This window comes from Dendropsophus ebraccatus, chromosome 1 (assembly GCF_027789765.1).
Source record: "Dendropsophus ebraccatus isolate aDenEbr1 chromosome 1, aDenEbr1.pat, whole genome shotgun sequence".
Taxonomy (NCBI): Eukaryota; Metazoa; Chordata; class Amphibia; order Anura; family Hylidae; genus Dendropsophus; species Dendropsophus ebraccatus.
The window spans coordinates 94436191-94454152 of NC_091454.1; the positions used below are offsets into that span (position 1 = coordinate 94436191).

At 42.6% G+C, this 17962-nt stretch overlaps 1 protein-coding gene across 3 annotated transcripts in view; it reads right to left on the reverse strand.

Annotated features, from left to right (window-relative positions):
• Positions 1-17962, reverse strand: part of OSBPL8 (oxysterol binding protein like 8) — a 171619-nt gene that overhangs the window by 150386 nt on the left and 3271 nt on the right. For 2 of the 3 annotated variants that reach the window (XM_069975431.1, XM_069975405.1), the window contains exon 2: positions 3507-3573. The exons of the other annotated variant lie outside the window; for it this stretch is intronic. The gene's annotated coding sequence lies outside the window, so the exon portion shown is untranslated. The remainder of the gene's footprint in view (positions 1-3506; positions 3574-17962) is intronic. 3 annotated transcript variants of the gene reach the window in all.

Sequence of the window (17962 nt, forward strand, 5' to 3'; positions counted from 1 at the left end):
GGGACACATTTGGCACTGCAGGAGTCCCTGGCGGCGTAGTGTGTTACTGATGGTAGGCTTTGTTACATTGGACCCAGCTCTCTGCAGTTCATTCACTAGGTCCCCTCGCGTGGTTCTGGGATTTTTGCTCACCGTTCTTGTGATCATTTTGACCCCAAAAACCCCAAGATTTTGCGTGGAGCCCCAGATCGAGGGAGATTATCAGTGGTCTTGTATGTCTTCCATTTTCTAATTATTGCTCCCACAGCTGATTTCTTTACTCCAAGCTGGTTGCCTACTGCAGATTTACTCTTCCCAGCCTGGTGCAGGGCTACAATTTTGTTTCTGGTGTCCTTTGACAGCTCTTTGGTCTTCACCATAGTGGAGTTTGGAGTCTGACTGTTTGAGGGTGTGCACAGGTGTCTTTTTATACTGATAAGTTTAAACAGGTGCCATTCCTACAGGTAATGAGTGGAGGAAAGAGGAGACTCTTAAGGTGCGATAATCGTACGTGTAAATGCAGCGAACGATCAAACGACGAACGAGAAATCCTTCATTTTGATCTTTCAACATGTTATCAAATCGTCGTTCGCAAAAAATTCGCAGATCGTTCCGTGTGAACAGTCGTTTGCCGATTTAACCAATGTGCGAGATAGGCTTAAGCGATCGCAAAACGATCTTCCGTACGATAAATCTTACCGTCTAAACGCTGATCATTATGGAAAAAAAATCGTTACTCCGACATCGTTAATCATACGATCGGGCCAATTATCATTTTGTGTAAACGCACCATTTAAGAAGATGTTAAAGGTCTGTGAGAGCCAGAAATCTTGATTGTTTGTAGGTGACCAAATACTTATTTTCCACCATAATTTGCAAATAAATTCTTACAAAATCAGACAATGTGATTTTCGGGATTTGTTTTCTCATTTTGTCTCTCATAGTTGAGGTCTACCTATGATGTAAATTACAGACGCCTCTCATCTTTTTAAGTGGTGGAACTTGCACTATTGGTGACTAAATACTTTTTTTCCCCACTGTATATAGTTATTAGGTCAGCCTTCAGCTGTCTTTTCTTTCTTAACGCTAATTTTAATAACCTTTGCTGGGTACTGTAGTCCTCCCATTTCACTTCTTTCTCTGGTTGCCCATCTTTAAATCCTTTACAGTTACACTGTATCTTTCTTGTCCACTGGTGCCCAAAACTGTGTGTGTGTGTATATAATATATATATATATATATATATATATATATATATATATATATATATATATATATATATACACTCACCGGCCACTTTATTAGGTACACCATGCTAGTAACGGGTGGTCTGCTGCTGTAGCCCATGTGCCTCAAAGTTAGACGTACTGTGCGTTCAGAGATGCTCTTTTGCCTACCTTGGTTGTAACGGTTGGCTATTTGAGTCACTGTTGCCTTTCTATCAGCTCGAACCAGTCTGCCCATTCTCCTCTGACCTCTGGCATCAACAAGGCATTTCCGCCCACAGAACTGCCGCTCACGGGATGTTTTTTCTTTTTCGGACCATTCTCTGTAAACCCTAGAGATGGTTCTGCGTGAAAATCCCAGTAGATCAGCAGTTTCTGAAATACTCAGACCAGCCCTTCTGGCACCAACAACCATGCCACGTTCAAAGGCACTCAAATCACCTTTCTTCCCCATACTGATGCTCGGTTTGAACTGCAGGAGATTGTCTTGACCATGTCTACATGCCTAAATGCACTGAGTTGCCGCCATGTGATTGGCTGATTAGAAATTAAGTGGTAACGTGCAGTTGGACAAGTGTACCTAATAAAGTGGCCGGTGAGTGTATATATATATATATATATATATATATATATATATATATATATATATATATATATATACACACACACACACACACACACACAGTGGTGCCTTGGATTACGAGCTTAATTCGTTGGTTCCACACCCTAAAAATAATGATTTATTATTCTGAATAACATGTAAAAGAAATGAAACAAACATTCAGAAACAGCTGAATCTGTGATAATATAAGTTACTGTACAGTAATAGAAAGGATAGGAAACACAAGGGCTGACAGAAACTGCAGGGAGCATGAAGGAATGAGCAGGGCAGATGTGGGCACATACATGCAGCACTTTCTGTCCGGGGAGAGAGGGGTTACAGCTATGAAGAGATTACCTCCACAGTTCTGTCCCCTGATGTAAGCCCCAGCCTAAAGTGGATCTGCTATGATTTGGAAGGTGAGGGAGACTTCCTGGGTGAGAGTTCAGAGCTGTAGACCCACTATGCAGACCATGCCCCTCCTCCACTCGCCCTCCCACCCAGTACAGGGAGCTCTTAAACCAAGTCACAATTTTTAAAAACTGTGAGCTCTTAAACCCAAATGCTCTTAAACCAAGTTACTCTTAAACCAAGGAACCTATATACATATATATATATATATATATATATATATATATATATATATATAAACACACACACAATATTTTAAGTGTTGTGCGACTAGTGATTTGCACAGTAGTAGATCTTTTTGTCATGTGCATTTATTTTGATGCATCACATGATCTTATTTGCTTAGGCAGCAGCTGTCTGACACTGGTTACTACAGTTACATTTGCTGCCAACTAAATCTCCTTAAGGGTGCGTTCACACCTACAGGATCTGCAGCTGATTTTCTGCAGCAGATTTCAGTTAAATAACTGAACACAGCATCAGATTTGATGCTGTGTTCAGTTATTTAACTGAAATCTGCTGCAGAAAATCAGCTGCAGATCCTGTAGGTGTGAACGCACCATAAGGGTGCGTTCACACCTACAGGATCTGCAGCAGATCTGCAGCAGATTTGATGCTGTGTTCAGTTATTTAAATGAAATCTGCTGCAGAAAATCAGCCGCAGATCCTGTAGGTGTGAACGCACCATAAATCTACAATTTACTGCCAACTCAGTCCTTTTCCATGTCAATGTTACCCAGGACTTTCCCATTTAAAACATTATGCAAGTCTGGATTTTTCCTCTCCTTGTGTATAACCTTACAATTATCAGTGTTGAACCTCATCAGATTTACTTAAAGGCGTACGTCTCTTAGTAAAGCCTGGCAGCCCAGGCATTGCAAGGGAAATGTACACCTCTTCGGGAGCAGGTGTAGATTTGTATTATAATTTACACCTGCAAATGGGTGTAAATCATGATAAATCTGGCGCGGGAGGCGGCCATGCCTGCTCCCCGCCTTGCCCCCTCTTGCCCGCCCTTCAGGGGAACAGGGGTTACTGCTGGTATACATCAAGAATGTACGCCTTCTCCCTGGTGTATGCCAGGGGCGTACCCTTGATAAATTTCCCCTTTGTGTCTAAAGTTAAAGGCTGTAGGGAATAAGTGGTATTACTCATCTCTAACCTGTAGAAACGTATGGAAGACTTTTGGGGTAAATGGAATTGCATTTACAATAAGTTACTGGGATCTCTATAAACTGGATCATCTACCTGAATCTACCATTGGATATCAGAAGTATTGTTCACCATACCTGATAAAACAAGCCAGTGGAAAGGTTGGAACTCTGTCAGTACATCACGAGTCACACATCTTTAGACCTTGAAAAGAATATTAAATATTTTTATTTCCTATATTCAGTGAAATGAGTCATGCTATCTATTATATTCTTTTCCATTTCAGATGATGCATCAGTAACTTCCTGAGGCGCTACTGCTATAGCTCAACGGTTTTACATGAATATTGGCAAACTCCCATTTAGACATCTTTGCCAATATCTGAAAAAGGGATAAACACCTTCCCATTAAACTATATCACTTTCATCAAGACAAACGGCAGGTATTTATAGAGCACATCTGAATGGAAAACATATAAAAGGTCCAATCTTATAGTAGCTAAAACAACAATTCACACACACACACACACATTTTACATATACTGTATGTATATATGTGTGCTTGTGTGTAATTATAAATAAATATATATATATATATATATATACACACATACACACACACATACACGCTGCTTAGAAGATATTATTATAAAGATTTATTAAAAACGTGGCCACCATTAGGAATTGTGCTAAACTATGGTACATTCACCTGTTAAATCCCCTGCCGCTTTGTCGCCAGTTACAGTTCTTTTTTCTGCTTAGCTGCTGTGATAACATGCCAGGTACCAACATCCCCACTGCAGCCAACCACTGGTCTCAGGGGTATACAGGCATGTCATCACCGCAACCAAAGTCCAATAAAGCCCTTGTAAGTATGTCTTGTTATTTTTTCACAATTCCTACAGATGAATTTTTTTTTTATACTAACTCTGTTATGCTGCCTACATTTATAGGTAGTAGCAGCAGTGCATAAACTGCTAGGCCTCATTCACATGTTCAGTGATTTTTCAGGTTAGCTATTTTTACCCTGTGATTCATGAAAAATAGTCCATAATAGCAATAGTCCGGTGGGGCAGCGCACTGATTGGCCGAGCGTGACGTGCCGGGAACCCCCAAAGCAAGCCGGAGCGTGGAGAAGGTGATGTATACGCTCCGACGGCAGGGTGTTAACGGGGCGGGCTGCTGACATACTCACAGCGGGATGTGCATCCTGCTGCGAGTGTGTCTGTCCAGGGCAGGGATCCGCAGCAGATCTTGCTGCGAATTCGCGGCATGAAATCCGCTGCGGATCCGTCATATGTAAAGGCACCCTTAGGACCAGATTTGAAGTTGCAGATTCAAAGCAAATCTGCAGCTTCAAATATGCGCCATCAAATCTGCTGCAGATCCTGTACATTTGAACGCACCCCTTAAGGTGTATTTATTTTTCCATGAACTGTGAGCAAGCATGCCCGTATGCCCAAAGAATTGACATGCCATACACCCAAAGAATTGACATGAATTGACAAACTCCCTGAGGAAGCATTTGACAAGCTTCCATCTGGGCAACAGTCATAGGTAAGACTTTATATTTACCTGTACCATTAGTGTGTGAAAAAAGGTTAGAGAAAAAGATTGATTACAAATTATTCTCTTTTCTTTAAAGGAGAATTCCAGGCAGGGGGCTTTTTTGCCAAAGTGCAAAAAAGCCTCCCCGGCTTCAATGCTGATGCCCGTATACCAAAGCTTTGGCCCCCTAGTCCCTGGCTGCTTCCTGGTTAATGAGAAGACCTAGGACATAACGTTCCAGGCCCACTCAGCCAGTTAGAGGCCATAAGTGATCCAGCTCGGCCACGGAATGTGAGTGGGCCGGGAATGTTACGTTCCAGGTCCTCTCTCTAACCAGGAAGCAACCTGGGACTGCGGGACTGAAGCTGTGGTATTCAAGCAATCAGCGCTCGAGTCGGGAAGCTAAGTGCACCTTATTTCTTTCATCCTCTTTCATCCTTAATTCATGTCCCCTTCACTTTGGCAAAAAAGCCCCCTGCCAGGAATTTTATTGTCAAGTGCAATAGTTATGTTTAGGCATTAATTATATTTCCTATGATTTTTTTTTTGTCTTGGTGGTGCTATTTTTGTACAGGGTCCCTTTCTGCACATTTAAGATCATATTGTTGTAAAAATAAATAATGGAATTGTATGCCGATGTGGTGTACCATTTACGGACTGTAAATCAGTACAATAGTATACAAGCAACATGTGGCTTTATAGCATTATACCAGAGACCAGCATATGTAAATAGAAAGCCATTTGTAGAGCATGTTGCACACAAGGCAGATTGTAACCTTCAGAAAATGTCAGGAGGAATTGGAGTACATGCAGATATCAGGAAGTCTATTGTATGGCTTGTAAAAGCAGATAGCGCACATAATAATCCTGCTCTTTTAGATAATGTTCAGGACAATGACTCAGAGCGTCAGTGTTTACACACATAATCTCATGAGCTGCTGAAGGAGGGAGCTGCAAATGGGAAGAAAAAAAGAACACCCTGAAATTTGGACCAACACCAAATGAAGCCATTGAGTCCTGTGGGCACACATCACAGCGCTCCAAATTTACATAGAAAAGCCCTTGAAGGACAAAAGAGAACATTGACTAACTTTTAGTTAATTCTCCGGTATATCACGAGAAAGCCTTAATCTGGCCATACATGGTGAGATGACTCAACCCAGCCCTCCTGTTCAAATTCGGCCCTGGAGCAGTCAAGGATCAGCACTACAAAATATTCCTAGAACAGTTCCTCTGGAAAACCTGACTGTGTTCTTATTAACCTGCACAGGCCCTTCAACCCATCCAGGTGAATATGAGTGAAACCCCCCATATACTAGGGACAGCTGATGCTATGACCCAACAGATGTTCTATAAATTAGTAGGAGATTATGGTGATCCAAATGTAATGCTACGTTTACACGAAACGATTATAGGGCGAATTTTCACGATAACGATCGAATTCGAACGATAATCGTACGTGTAAAAGCGTCGAACGATCGAAAAATCGTTCATTTTGATCTTTTAACATGTTCATAAATCGTCGTTCGCCGATTGCAAAAAATTCGCCGATCGTTCCGTGTAAACAGTCGTCGCGCGATAGTCCGGCCGCCCGCCCCCCCGCTCATCCACCGCTGCTTCGATCGCCCCCACCGCCGCGCCCAAGAGCATACGTTACCTGCTCCACGCAGCAGGTCTTCCGACATCCCCGACTCCCCTCTTCAGCGCATTGATTGGCTGAAGAGATGAGCCGGGAATTTCAAACGGCTCCTCTTCAGCCAATCAGTGCTCCTCTTCTGCACTGATTGGCTGAAGGGGAGCCGTTTGAAATTTACGGCTCCCCTCTTCAGCCAATCAATGCAAGGCAGCACTGATTGGCTGAAGGGGAGCCGTTTGAAATTCCCAGCTACCCTCTTCAGCCAATCAGTACTGCCGTGCATTGATTGGCTTAAGAGGGGAGCCGGGAATTTTAAACGGCCCCCCTTCAGCCAATCAGTGCTGAAGAGGAGCACTGATTGGCTGAAGAGGAGCCGTTTGAAATTCCCGGCTCATCTCTGCAGCCAATCAATGCGCTGAAGAGGGGAGTCGGGGATGTCGGAAGACCTGCTGTGCGGAGCACGTAACGTATGCTCTTGGCCACGGCGGTGGGGGCGATCGGAGCGGTGGCGGAGGGGCGATCGGAGCGCCGGGGGTGGCATCGGAGCGCCGGGGGTGGCCATCGGGGCGGCGCAGGGATAGCCATTGGAGCGGCGCAGGGGGCGGGCTGCTGGCGGGCCGGGCTGCGGGCGCGCTATCGCAAAACGATTTTTCCGTACGATATATAGTACCGTCTAAACGCTGATCGTTATAAAAAAAAAATCGTTACTTCGAAATCGTTAATCTTGCAATCGGGCCAATTATCGCTCCGTGTAAATTTAGCATAAGGGTTCGTTTACACAGAAAGATTATCTGACAGATTATCTGCCAAAGATTTGAAGCCAAAGCCAGGAATGGATTTGAAAAGAGGAGAATCTCAGGCTTCCCTTAATGACCTGATCTCTGTTTATAGTCTGTTCTTGGCTTTGGCTTCAAATCTTTGGCAAATAATTTGTCAGATAATCTTTCCGAGTAAATGGACCCTAAACATGGGTGCAAGAGACTAGATAAAAGTTTTTCATGTAAATTTCTGGTTACAAATAAAACTGCATTTAACTACCATATAACAAATGCTGCTTGTGATATAACAATAAAAAGGGTATGTTCACACGGATTCAAAGGGTATGTGAAGTTCTACGCCACGGAATCCCACCTGCCTCAGTGTCAAACAGCGTGTCTATGGGAAATGCTCACGCACATCCGCTCTCCGCTCAAGGAATTGACCTGTCAACTCTTCGAGCGGAGGACAGAGGTGTGAGTCTCCTTCCACAGACCGCCGATTCTGCTCAGTGTGAAATAATTGTGTAACAAATCACTGTAATCCCAGTATCACACAATCATATACAGACACATCTTTGCACACAAGCCCCAGCCCAACAATAGGTTACATGCCCTGAACTGACAGCTGACAGTACAGGACGCCATACCTGTGGTCTAGATGGGACTTGCAGACGTAACATGGATGAAAATAGACCACATCCAGCGAACATGCAGCAAATTATTCATCTGTTATTTGCGGATTTTGTCAGGGAAGTCAAATTACATAAATAAGAGACACATTACTCACCTAATAAATCCCCAGCTGGTCCAATGTTGCCATACCAGCGGTCCCAGCTGGTCTTTAGTTATGGTTCTGTGGCAATGGCATAACCATATACCCACTGGTCTTATTGGTTTTGTACTAATGGTGTGTTTAGACAGAGATTTATCTGACAGATTCTGGAAGCCAAAGCAAGGAACAGACTATAAACAGAGAACAGGTCAATCTCTGTCTAAACACAATGTGAGGGGATTTATGAAGACCGGCATAAAAGTACGACGGTCTTATATTAGGCCCTGCCCCCTCTTCCTCGGCAGGATTCACTAAGAGGCGCACGCCTCTTAGTGAATCTGGCCGGCCAGGTGTACGAAATCTACACCTGCTTCCAAGCAGGTGTGGACTTTGATCATGATTTACGCCTGCGAATCTGCACCTTCTCCCTGGCGTACGCCTCGGGCGTATGTTTCATTAATGTCCCCCACTGTCTATACCACTGTGGCCTGTAGCTGGCTGCAACAGTCACAAGGGTACGTGGGCATGCCATCACTGAATGAAAAAAGAAAAGACCAACAGGGACCACTAGTGTGCGGGAGATTTATATAGTCATAGGTCATGAAATAAAGTGTCACTGTAATGCCAATAAATCTCAGATCAACTTTGTCTAATATCTACCACTGGAGGAAATGAAGGGCATGGTAAATGTTATACTGAAATAACCGGGAAATTGGAAAAAAAACTGCTATGCCGTTAAGCAAATTAACTTCTCCTACCATGTTCCCACAGACTATGCACAACATTGCCCAAATTTATTAAAAGAGGTATTCCAATTTAAAGAAGATATTCCTTATCCGTAGGCTAAGCAAATTTTCACTGCTGGTTAACCTATCAGATTATCCATCTCCCACACCAATTCATAACTAAGCATACTGCACACTCAAAGGAACTGCTACCTGTGCAATAACCCCTGCTGAAACTGCACAAGCAGCCACCACGGTTGCCACATGGCTTCCCAAGCATCAGATACTACCATTTCCTGCTGATGTAAAATGAAGCAATCTTAACAGACAGAAATACTGCAGTTAGTTGATTGCCTACCCGACACAGGGATTTATTATGTTTGTATCAGTCATGTTCTCGGCTCAGCTCCTATCTGAACTCCATGTTACATTAAATTGGATGTAACCCATTGCCTCCGCTGCCTGTTTTGGCTGTCTTTATATTCAAAATTCACTTGTTCTAGGAAAAATAGTCAGGTCACATAAACTAACTATTACTGTAACATCTACAACATGTCTACTTTATGGTGACTTCATTTGGTGAACATCCTTTTACTTTTTAGGATGTTAGAGGGCTTCGAAATTTTGCAGCAATTTCAAATTCTCAAGAAAATTTCTAATTTTATTAGGGACCAGTTCAGTTCTGAAGTGGATTTGTGGGGCCTGTATGTTAGTTACCCCCCTAAATCCCTCCATTGTAATAACTGCACCCCTCAAAGTAACATTTCATAAGTTTATTAACCCTTTAGGTGTTTCACAGAAATTTAAACAAGTTGGAGGAGAAACTTAAAATGTAAATTTTTTTGGCAGATATTTTATTTTAATCCATTTCGTTTCCTCTAACACATCAAATACTAACTGAGAAATGGTTTTCAGATGGAATGGCTGGTAATCGGCCAAGTACGAAAGATATTTGTTGTAATTGGGCCCTAAGTGTCCTTTAGATGCAGGTCCCACTTCTGGGACCCACACCCCTCTGCCCTGTTTGCGAATCTGGTGAGTTATGCAATGTGTCATTGAATTTAAGGGGAGTCAAGCAAATGGCAAAAGCCCTGTGAGCTCATACCCTTTTAAAGTGTTCCCATATCCTCTTCACCAATTATTGGCTTAACTCCTTTGCTGTCATGAACCTGTGACTGGTACTGAGGCTTAGGGGCTGTTCACATCACAATTTGACAATAAGTAGACTTATATATGAGTGGAAAATGAACCAAACTTAAAGTTCTTTTACATGGTCTGATATGGGGCAGTGCAAGGACACAAACAATCGCCGATGAGCAGCGTGGTACGGAGAGGGCTGGCGTTATGAGCTTCCTATGTACCCCCATAACACCACCATGAGGTACCAGGATGTTGTGATGCGTTAAAACTTTAATTAGGCTTTTTTTTGTCATAGAGATTATATTTCAAGCCTCGATCGTTTGTGTCCTTGCATTGCCCCATATCGGGCCATGTAAAGAACTAAGTTTGGTTCATTTTCCACACATATAAGTTTACTTATTGTCAAATTGTGATTAGAACAGTCCCTAAGCCTCAGTGGCAGTCACATGTTCATAACAGCAAAGGAGTTAAGCCAATAATCGGTAAAGAGAATATGGGAACACTTTGAAGGGGTATAAGCTTACAGGGCTACACCATTTGCTCAACTCCCCTTAAATTCAATGACAGTTACACAAATCGCACAACTCACCAGATTCGCAAACAGGCCAGAGGGGTTTGCGTCCCAGAGGGGTGTGCATCCCAGAGGTGGGACCTGCATCTAAAGGACACTTAGGGCTCTATAACACCAAACAAATGTTGTCAGTACTTGGCAGATTACCAGCCATTCCGGACGAAAATCGTTTGGTAAAATTGGTCATGTTAAAAGGTAAAGATGCATGATATCAGCTGTTCATTGTCCTAAACATGAGCTATCAAAATGACACTGATATCGATGGGCTGTTGGCCATTGCTCCATGCAATAGGAGCAGCAGAAGACCGCCGCTATCTTTTATGGGCCACCTAGACAATCTAAGTATTGTGCTGGCAGCCCCTCCTGCTCCTCCGTGCTGGATGTCTGTGCGTGTAATAGCACAGACAGCAAAAGGGGACGGAGGAGCAAGGAAGTGCTGACCTGACAGGTTGACGCTTGCTCCTTAATATAGACCGCCTAATAGGACCCTTTGATAACTGTCACCAGCTTTATGCGCTGTCCGCCCTCCCCATACAAAGGAACATTCAGTACAACCAAATGTTCTTGTGTTCTCTATGGGGAAGGGTAAGCTGCAGCGAGAGCACTCGGAATCTGGATCGCAACTCTGAATAAAAAAAAACAGTAGAATGATTAACAATCACTATGGCAAATAAAGTATCAAATCTATACTTAAAATAACAAAGAAAATGTATCCAGAATAACACCTGTCAGCTATATGTATGCTGTACATTTGCATGCATCTAAAATGCTTTGCATAATGGGCCTCATTCTAAACCAAAGCAGTGGGGTATAAAGCAACATGTTATCTTTCCTCTGTATCGCTAATAATTTAAACCACAAATGTAATAAGATTCCTCAAGGAGGCCATGTCACTTCCAGCTATTAAAACAGCACAAATACAACACCTTGGCTGATGTTTTCACGGCACATTTATTTATTAAAGATTTATTGCCTTCATTTAGCAGGTTGTTCTTGAGCAAATTCATATTCTCAGGAGCAGAATGTTTATTCTTCATCATCCGCTATTTAACACCAGCATTGTTTGCAGCTGCTATACGCAATGCATCCATTGTCATTCTTAATTACATGAGCAGATTTTTCAATAGGGAAATAGATAGCTAAAGTAGGGCACTTTGCCGCATTATGCTGCTATATGCATACAGAATAAAAGTATTATAGCTTTATTATTTGCTTAGTCACTGAAACAACAAGCAGCACCATAAAACACTCTGGGGAACCATTTAATGAAAAGGAGATAAGAAATAGGACGTGTTTAATCAGTAAATATTCTACACGTGCCTGGGTGCTAACATATAGAAAGAGGCGCCACCCTTCAACAACTTAACTATCTGGCTAACTCGTAAGTGAGGAGAACAATGAACATTCTATGTGAAAATGCAGATTTGTAAAACAAAATATTAGAAAGATCTAAGGCCACAAGTTCCCTCATTCCTCTACTTCCTTCCTTCATTACCTGTAGATCCAGCATGGTGCAGAGTGTGTTTAATATGGCGGCTGCAATAATGGGAGGCAACGGACAAAAAAGGGTCTACAGACCCCTGCCTATATAGTGCTGCCTTCCATAAAGACCACCAAGAGGAAAGGTAGCTGCGTTCACAGTGGTTTCTGTGCACAGGAACTTTTGGGCCAGATTTAAGACGAAAACTGGACACATTGGGGAAGATTTATCAAACTGGTGTAAAGTGAAGCTGGCTCAGTTGCCCCTAGCAACCAATCAGATTCCACATTTCATTCCTCGCAGACTCTTTGGAAAGTGAAAGGGGGGATCTGATTGGTTGCTAGGGGCAACTGAGCCAGTTTCACTTTACACCATGTTTGATAAATCTCCCCCTTTGTCTTATATGGCAGCCAATCACAGTCAGCTTTCACTTTTCAGAACAGACTGTGATTGGTCACTATGTTTACCGTTTTTGTTTTAGACACATTGATAAATCCTGGCTATTGTGTTTCTATCACACCAAACCTAGGCCCCCAGTAGTACTAGAGAGCTGTCAATTCTTATTAATTACTCCCCCATCTTATTACCTGTAAAGCAGAGGTTTAAAACACGCGGCCCTCAAGCTGTTGCAAAACTACAATTCCCATTATGCCTGGACAGCCCAAGTCTTGGCTGTCCGGGCATAGCGGGAATTGTAGTTCTGCAACAACTTAAAGGCCACAATTTTGACACCTCCTCTTCACAGGTAACAAGTGACAAGCAAAACATTTACCTATTTCCCCACATAAAAGATTACAAACATAATTGGAATTTATTAACATTTTAATAACTGCACAGCATATGTTATAAATATTTTATGGTCCCACCTCTGCGTATGGTTCTCTCCATCCACTATGGCAGTCACTTTGCCATTCACTCTCTGCCTTGATTCAGCATTCATGTCACCAAGTAGACAGTGGTCTAGAAGCACCCATTCTGGATATAGATGTAGGTCAACCTCTGAGCCTGCTACCTAATAGACACTTACAGCATATCCTGACCTTAGAAGAGTCATTTCTAAAACACTTTAAGCAGATGTTCAGGAGGCCCAATCCTAATCAGCCTATTAGTGGCCCAAAGGAGACAAAATATGTAGAAAAGAAGTACAATAAAGAAGGTCCAGAGCAAAGTCTGGTTTGTAGCACTTCCTGTGCATTACACCAATGTGTTCAGAAAAGACAAGATTACTTTGAAAGGGTAATTGTTCATAAAACAAGTCTCAAAATAGAAGGAACAAAACCATTAAGACAAACAACTATTTATACAAAGGAACAAATGAGGTGCTGGAAAGAAAAACTAAGTTTCTAAAATTGGGAATCTTGGACACAGAAAACACAGAGGACGGGAATAGCATGCCTGTGAGCTTCAATACAACAGGTAGACATTATGCTACTAACAAACTGGGGGGTGCTTCACTTTTCTGGAACATATCTATCAAAAAGGAACCAAAGATAAAAAGAAAATGCTGAATATATTTCCACATATAAGAATATCGGAGGAATTAATGAAAGGGCTCAAAGTTTGCTTAAAGGGGACCAGTCATCCCGGCCACCAGGCTGATGCCAACCAGACACCCCCCCCCTTCCCCGGTGGAGCCCCTTATACTTATCCCCCTCTTGAAGTCCCAGTCCCGGACCCCGTCCCGCCGCCATGAACTCCCCGTTGGAAGCCGTGCACTAACCAATGATGAGTCCAACGGCAATAAAGAATGACTGCTACCAGCAGCTCAATTTCTTTTTTGTAAGTGGGGCATGCTGTCATTGATTTGGCACATTGCAAGCCTTTTCTGTGTGCCATAATCTGTTTCTGGCAATTTGTAGGTGACCATTGGTGCATCATGGATGCGCTACTTTAGCATCACAAATACAACACTTTTGTGTTAACCCCTTAAGGACCGGGCTAATTTTCATTTTTTCCTCCTTGTGTAGATAAGGCCAGATCAGTTGCATTTTTACACCTACGGACCCACATAAGCCCTTATTTCTTGCGTCACCAATTTAACTTTGCAATGACAGGCTGAATTTTAGCATAAAATATGCTGCAAAACCAGAAAAAAATTATATTCGCAGTGAAATTGAAAAAAAAAACAAAATTCTTTTTCTTTGTGAGGGCTTTGTTCTTACTCCGTTTGTCCTATGGAAAAACTGACTTGTAATATTTGTTCCTTAAGTCTGTACGATTAAAACGATATGCAACTTGTAAAACTTTTATATTAAATGATGGCTCGTAAAAAATTAAAACCTTTTACAGAAAATAAACGTTCCTGAAAAATCGCTCCATTCCCAGGCTTATAGCACTTTTATCCTTTGGTCTATGGGGCTGTCTGATGTGTCATTTTTTGGGCCATGATCTGTTCTTTCTATTGGTACTTTGAGTGCGCATATGCGACTTTTTGATTGCTTTTTATTACAATTTTTCTGAATTTGATGCGACCAAATATGCACAAATTTGCATTTTGGAATTTTTTGCGCTTACGCCGTTTACCGTGAGGGATCATGAATTAAATAAATTAATATTTCGGGTGATTGCGCACGCGGCGATACCAAACATGTTTGTTTATTTATTTATTTTTATTTATAACATGGGAAAAGGGGGGTGATTTGGACTTTTATTAGGGGAGGGGGTTATTTATTAATTAAAATACTTTATTCTTTTTTTTTACATACAGTAATATGAAGCCCCCTGGGGACTTCTATATACACAGCACTGATCTCCCATTGAGATCAATGCTGTGTATATAATAGAGCACCGATCCATCAGATCGGTGCTCTATTATAATGGCCTGCTGCAGACCATCTGAATAGATTGCTGAGCCCCGGCCGGCTCATTAGAACGGATCTCCCCTCCGCGATCGCATCGCAGAGGGGAGATCCCCCACTAGACACCAGGGAGAAGGGGCACAGTCACTATCCAAATACAGCTGTCAGCTTTGACAGCTGCGTTTGAATAGTTAATTAGCCGGCCGCGGCGGCTAATACCTGCGGTCCCTGGCTGCACATAGCAAGCAGGGTCCGCGGGCTGCAGAGAGGGCTCACGCCGGGAGCCCTCTCTGTTCACCCTTAACAGCCGCATGACAGGTAAACCCTTCATGCGTCGTTAAGGGGTTAAAGGGAGCCAATCGGCACAATAGTGATGATATGGTTGCCAGCTGCACAGTATAGATCTACTGTGCAGCTCTCTGAGGCTACCAGCTGCATCTGCAGCAGAAGCTTTACATCAGGTAAAAAGGAGTTTTATTTTGGAGCATGAGGCCGAGAGAGGGGCAGGAACTAGTCATCGGGGCGTGGAGCGTGCACAGCAGGGCCACTAATGGGTCTCTCTGCCTGTTAATCATCCCAGCTGAGAACACTGACAGGCTAAGAGCCATGATTAGCCACAGGCAGCTTTCCACCCAGATGACTAGTTGCCACCCCTCTCCCGGCCTCACACGCCAAAATAAAACTCCTCTTTCCCTGATGTAAAGCTACAGCCACAGCAGGCAGCCTCAGGGAGCTGCACAGTAGATCTATACTGTGCAGCTGGGAACTATATCAACACAATTGTGCTGATTGGCTGCCTTTAAAATTCCCAGGTAATTAAATTTTGATAGGTATTAGGTTTTTTTCTGGAAAATTTCAGGTTTCTGAAGGGATTTTGCACAAATTGTGATGTAACTCCTTCATTAAAGGAGTAGTTCACCCAAAAAAAGTTTTTCTTTCAAATGAACTGGTTGCAGAAAGTCATTTGCAATTTACTTTTAGGGTAGCTTCACACCTACCGACTTTTACCGAGATTTACGCTGCGAGTCTGGCAGGTCCTGGCAGTTCACTGTCACTACATACTCGCAGCGGTCTGAACGAATGTAATTCTGCCGGCCCCTTAACCCCTTCGGCTCCCGCTCTGCTGTGTCTGTATATACATTACCTGTCTCCTGCACGGGGTCCCGGTGTCCTGCTCTCCCACCCAGACTGGAGAGAACACATCACTTCCTGTAGGAAACACAGCAGCTGATTTTTTTTTAATAGAAGTACATTGGTACCTTGGTTTAAGAGTAACTTGGATTAAGAGCGTTTTGCAAGAAAAGCTCACAATTTTTCAAAATTGTGACTTGGTTTAAGAGCTCCCTGTACTGGGTGGGAGTGCGAGTGGGAGAGGAGCATGGTCTGCATAGCGGGGTCTACAGCCCTGTACTCTGACCCAGGAAGTCTCCTTCAACTTCCAAATCATGGCAGATCCTCTTCAGGCTGGGGCTTGCATCAGGGGACAGGACTGTGGAGGTAGTCTCTCCATAGCTGTAACCCCTTTCTCCCCGGACAGAGAGTGCTGCTATACAGTGCCCACATGTGTCCTGCTCATTCCTTCATACTCCCTGCAGTCTCTGTCTGCCGTTGTGTTTCCCATCCTCTCCATTACTGTACAGTAACTTATAATATCACATATTCTGCTGTTTCTGAATGTTTGTTTCATTAGTTTTACAATTGTCTGCATTTCTATTATTTCTTATGGGAAAATTTGCTTTGGTGTAAGAGTGGATTTGGATTACAAGCCCGGTCCCGGAACGAATTATGCTCGTAATCCAAAGGCACCACTGTAAGTACTTCTGGTTGAATATTAATATTTCCAGTTGTATGCAGGACTTCCGAAGTTCTGGCTTAGGTGAAACCACATACAAGCCATGCTCATGGAAATATTACAGGGGGGTTTTACAACAGATTTTACCCACTGCATTCCACATGCGAATCAGGATGGATTTCTATTATAATAATAAGCAATAAATAGATGATTGCAGAAACAGAAAAAAAAATAGATATTAAATGACCATTTTTTTTAGCACTAGGGTTACACATTTGTGCATATAAAAACACAGCCTATGTAATATGTAGGGCTCAAGCACACAACTGTATTACATAGATTTCAAATGTGGTGTTACTGCATAAAAAAAAAGCATACTATGGTATTTTCATACTTTGGAATACACAGGTTTACAGAAAAGATGTGCTCCTCTGGATACCGTATAAAGGATAGGCCTGAAGATAGGCCTGTAAAGTGGCTTTGGTCATGCAATGTGTTTTGAGGCCAAAGATCACAGTGTCGCATTGCTGCATCAAAGCTAATGAAAGTCTATGCAGTGCTGCTGTCATAACAGCCATCTATCCAGGCTGGATCTAGGATCATGGTAGCATAAAGATTGTTACACAACCACGTTCACTTTTTTTTTTTTTTTTTTTTGAAGGGCCAAAGATTTCGTGTAGCCCTTACTAAACTCTAAAATAATGGAATTCTTTCACAAAATTAGTGGAGCAGTCAGATAGAAGCTCTCTTTGCTTAGATTATCTATGCACATGATGGAAAGCCTGACATTCACCAACATATGAGAATTCATCACCCTAAATGTCCTTTTACACATACAGATATCTGACAAAAAAAATTTACGCCAAAGCCAGGAACAGACTATAAACAGAGGACAGGTCATAAAGGAAAGACTGAGATTTCTCCTCTTTTCATATCCATTCCTGGCTTTGGCTTTAAAAATCTGTCAGATGCATGAAAAGTATTTATTTCTTTAACATGAGTTCCTAACGGCAAATATAGCCCTGCACATGGCCCAACACTGTCTCCTTGCAGGATAATGGGCTCACATATAACCAAAGTGAAGGAGGGTCTGAGTGAAATAACACCTATTTGCTACATCTGCTTGCTCTCAGCAAACAGAAATATTCTTCTTTATTCCCAGGACTGGTCTGAAAGGATACCAGGGGAACTTTCCTCTGGGAATGCTTTCCCACGTTCCTCTTCTACAGATAACCAATTATAGGATCTAACCAACTTAAAGAATCTGCTGCACATGGCATGTAGTGAACAAACGGGGAACAGGACTAAGCAGCCTCTAAGTATCTGTGCAGCTGACACCAGCGTGAATGCAACCTGAGCTAATGGATGGAAGAA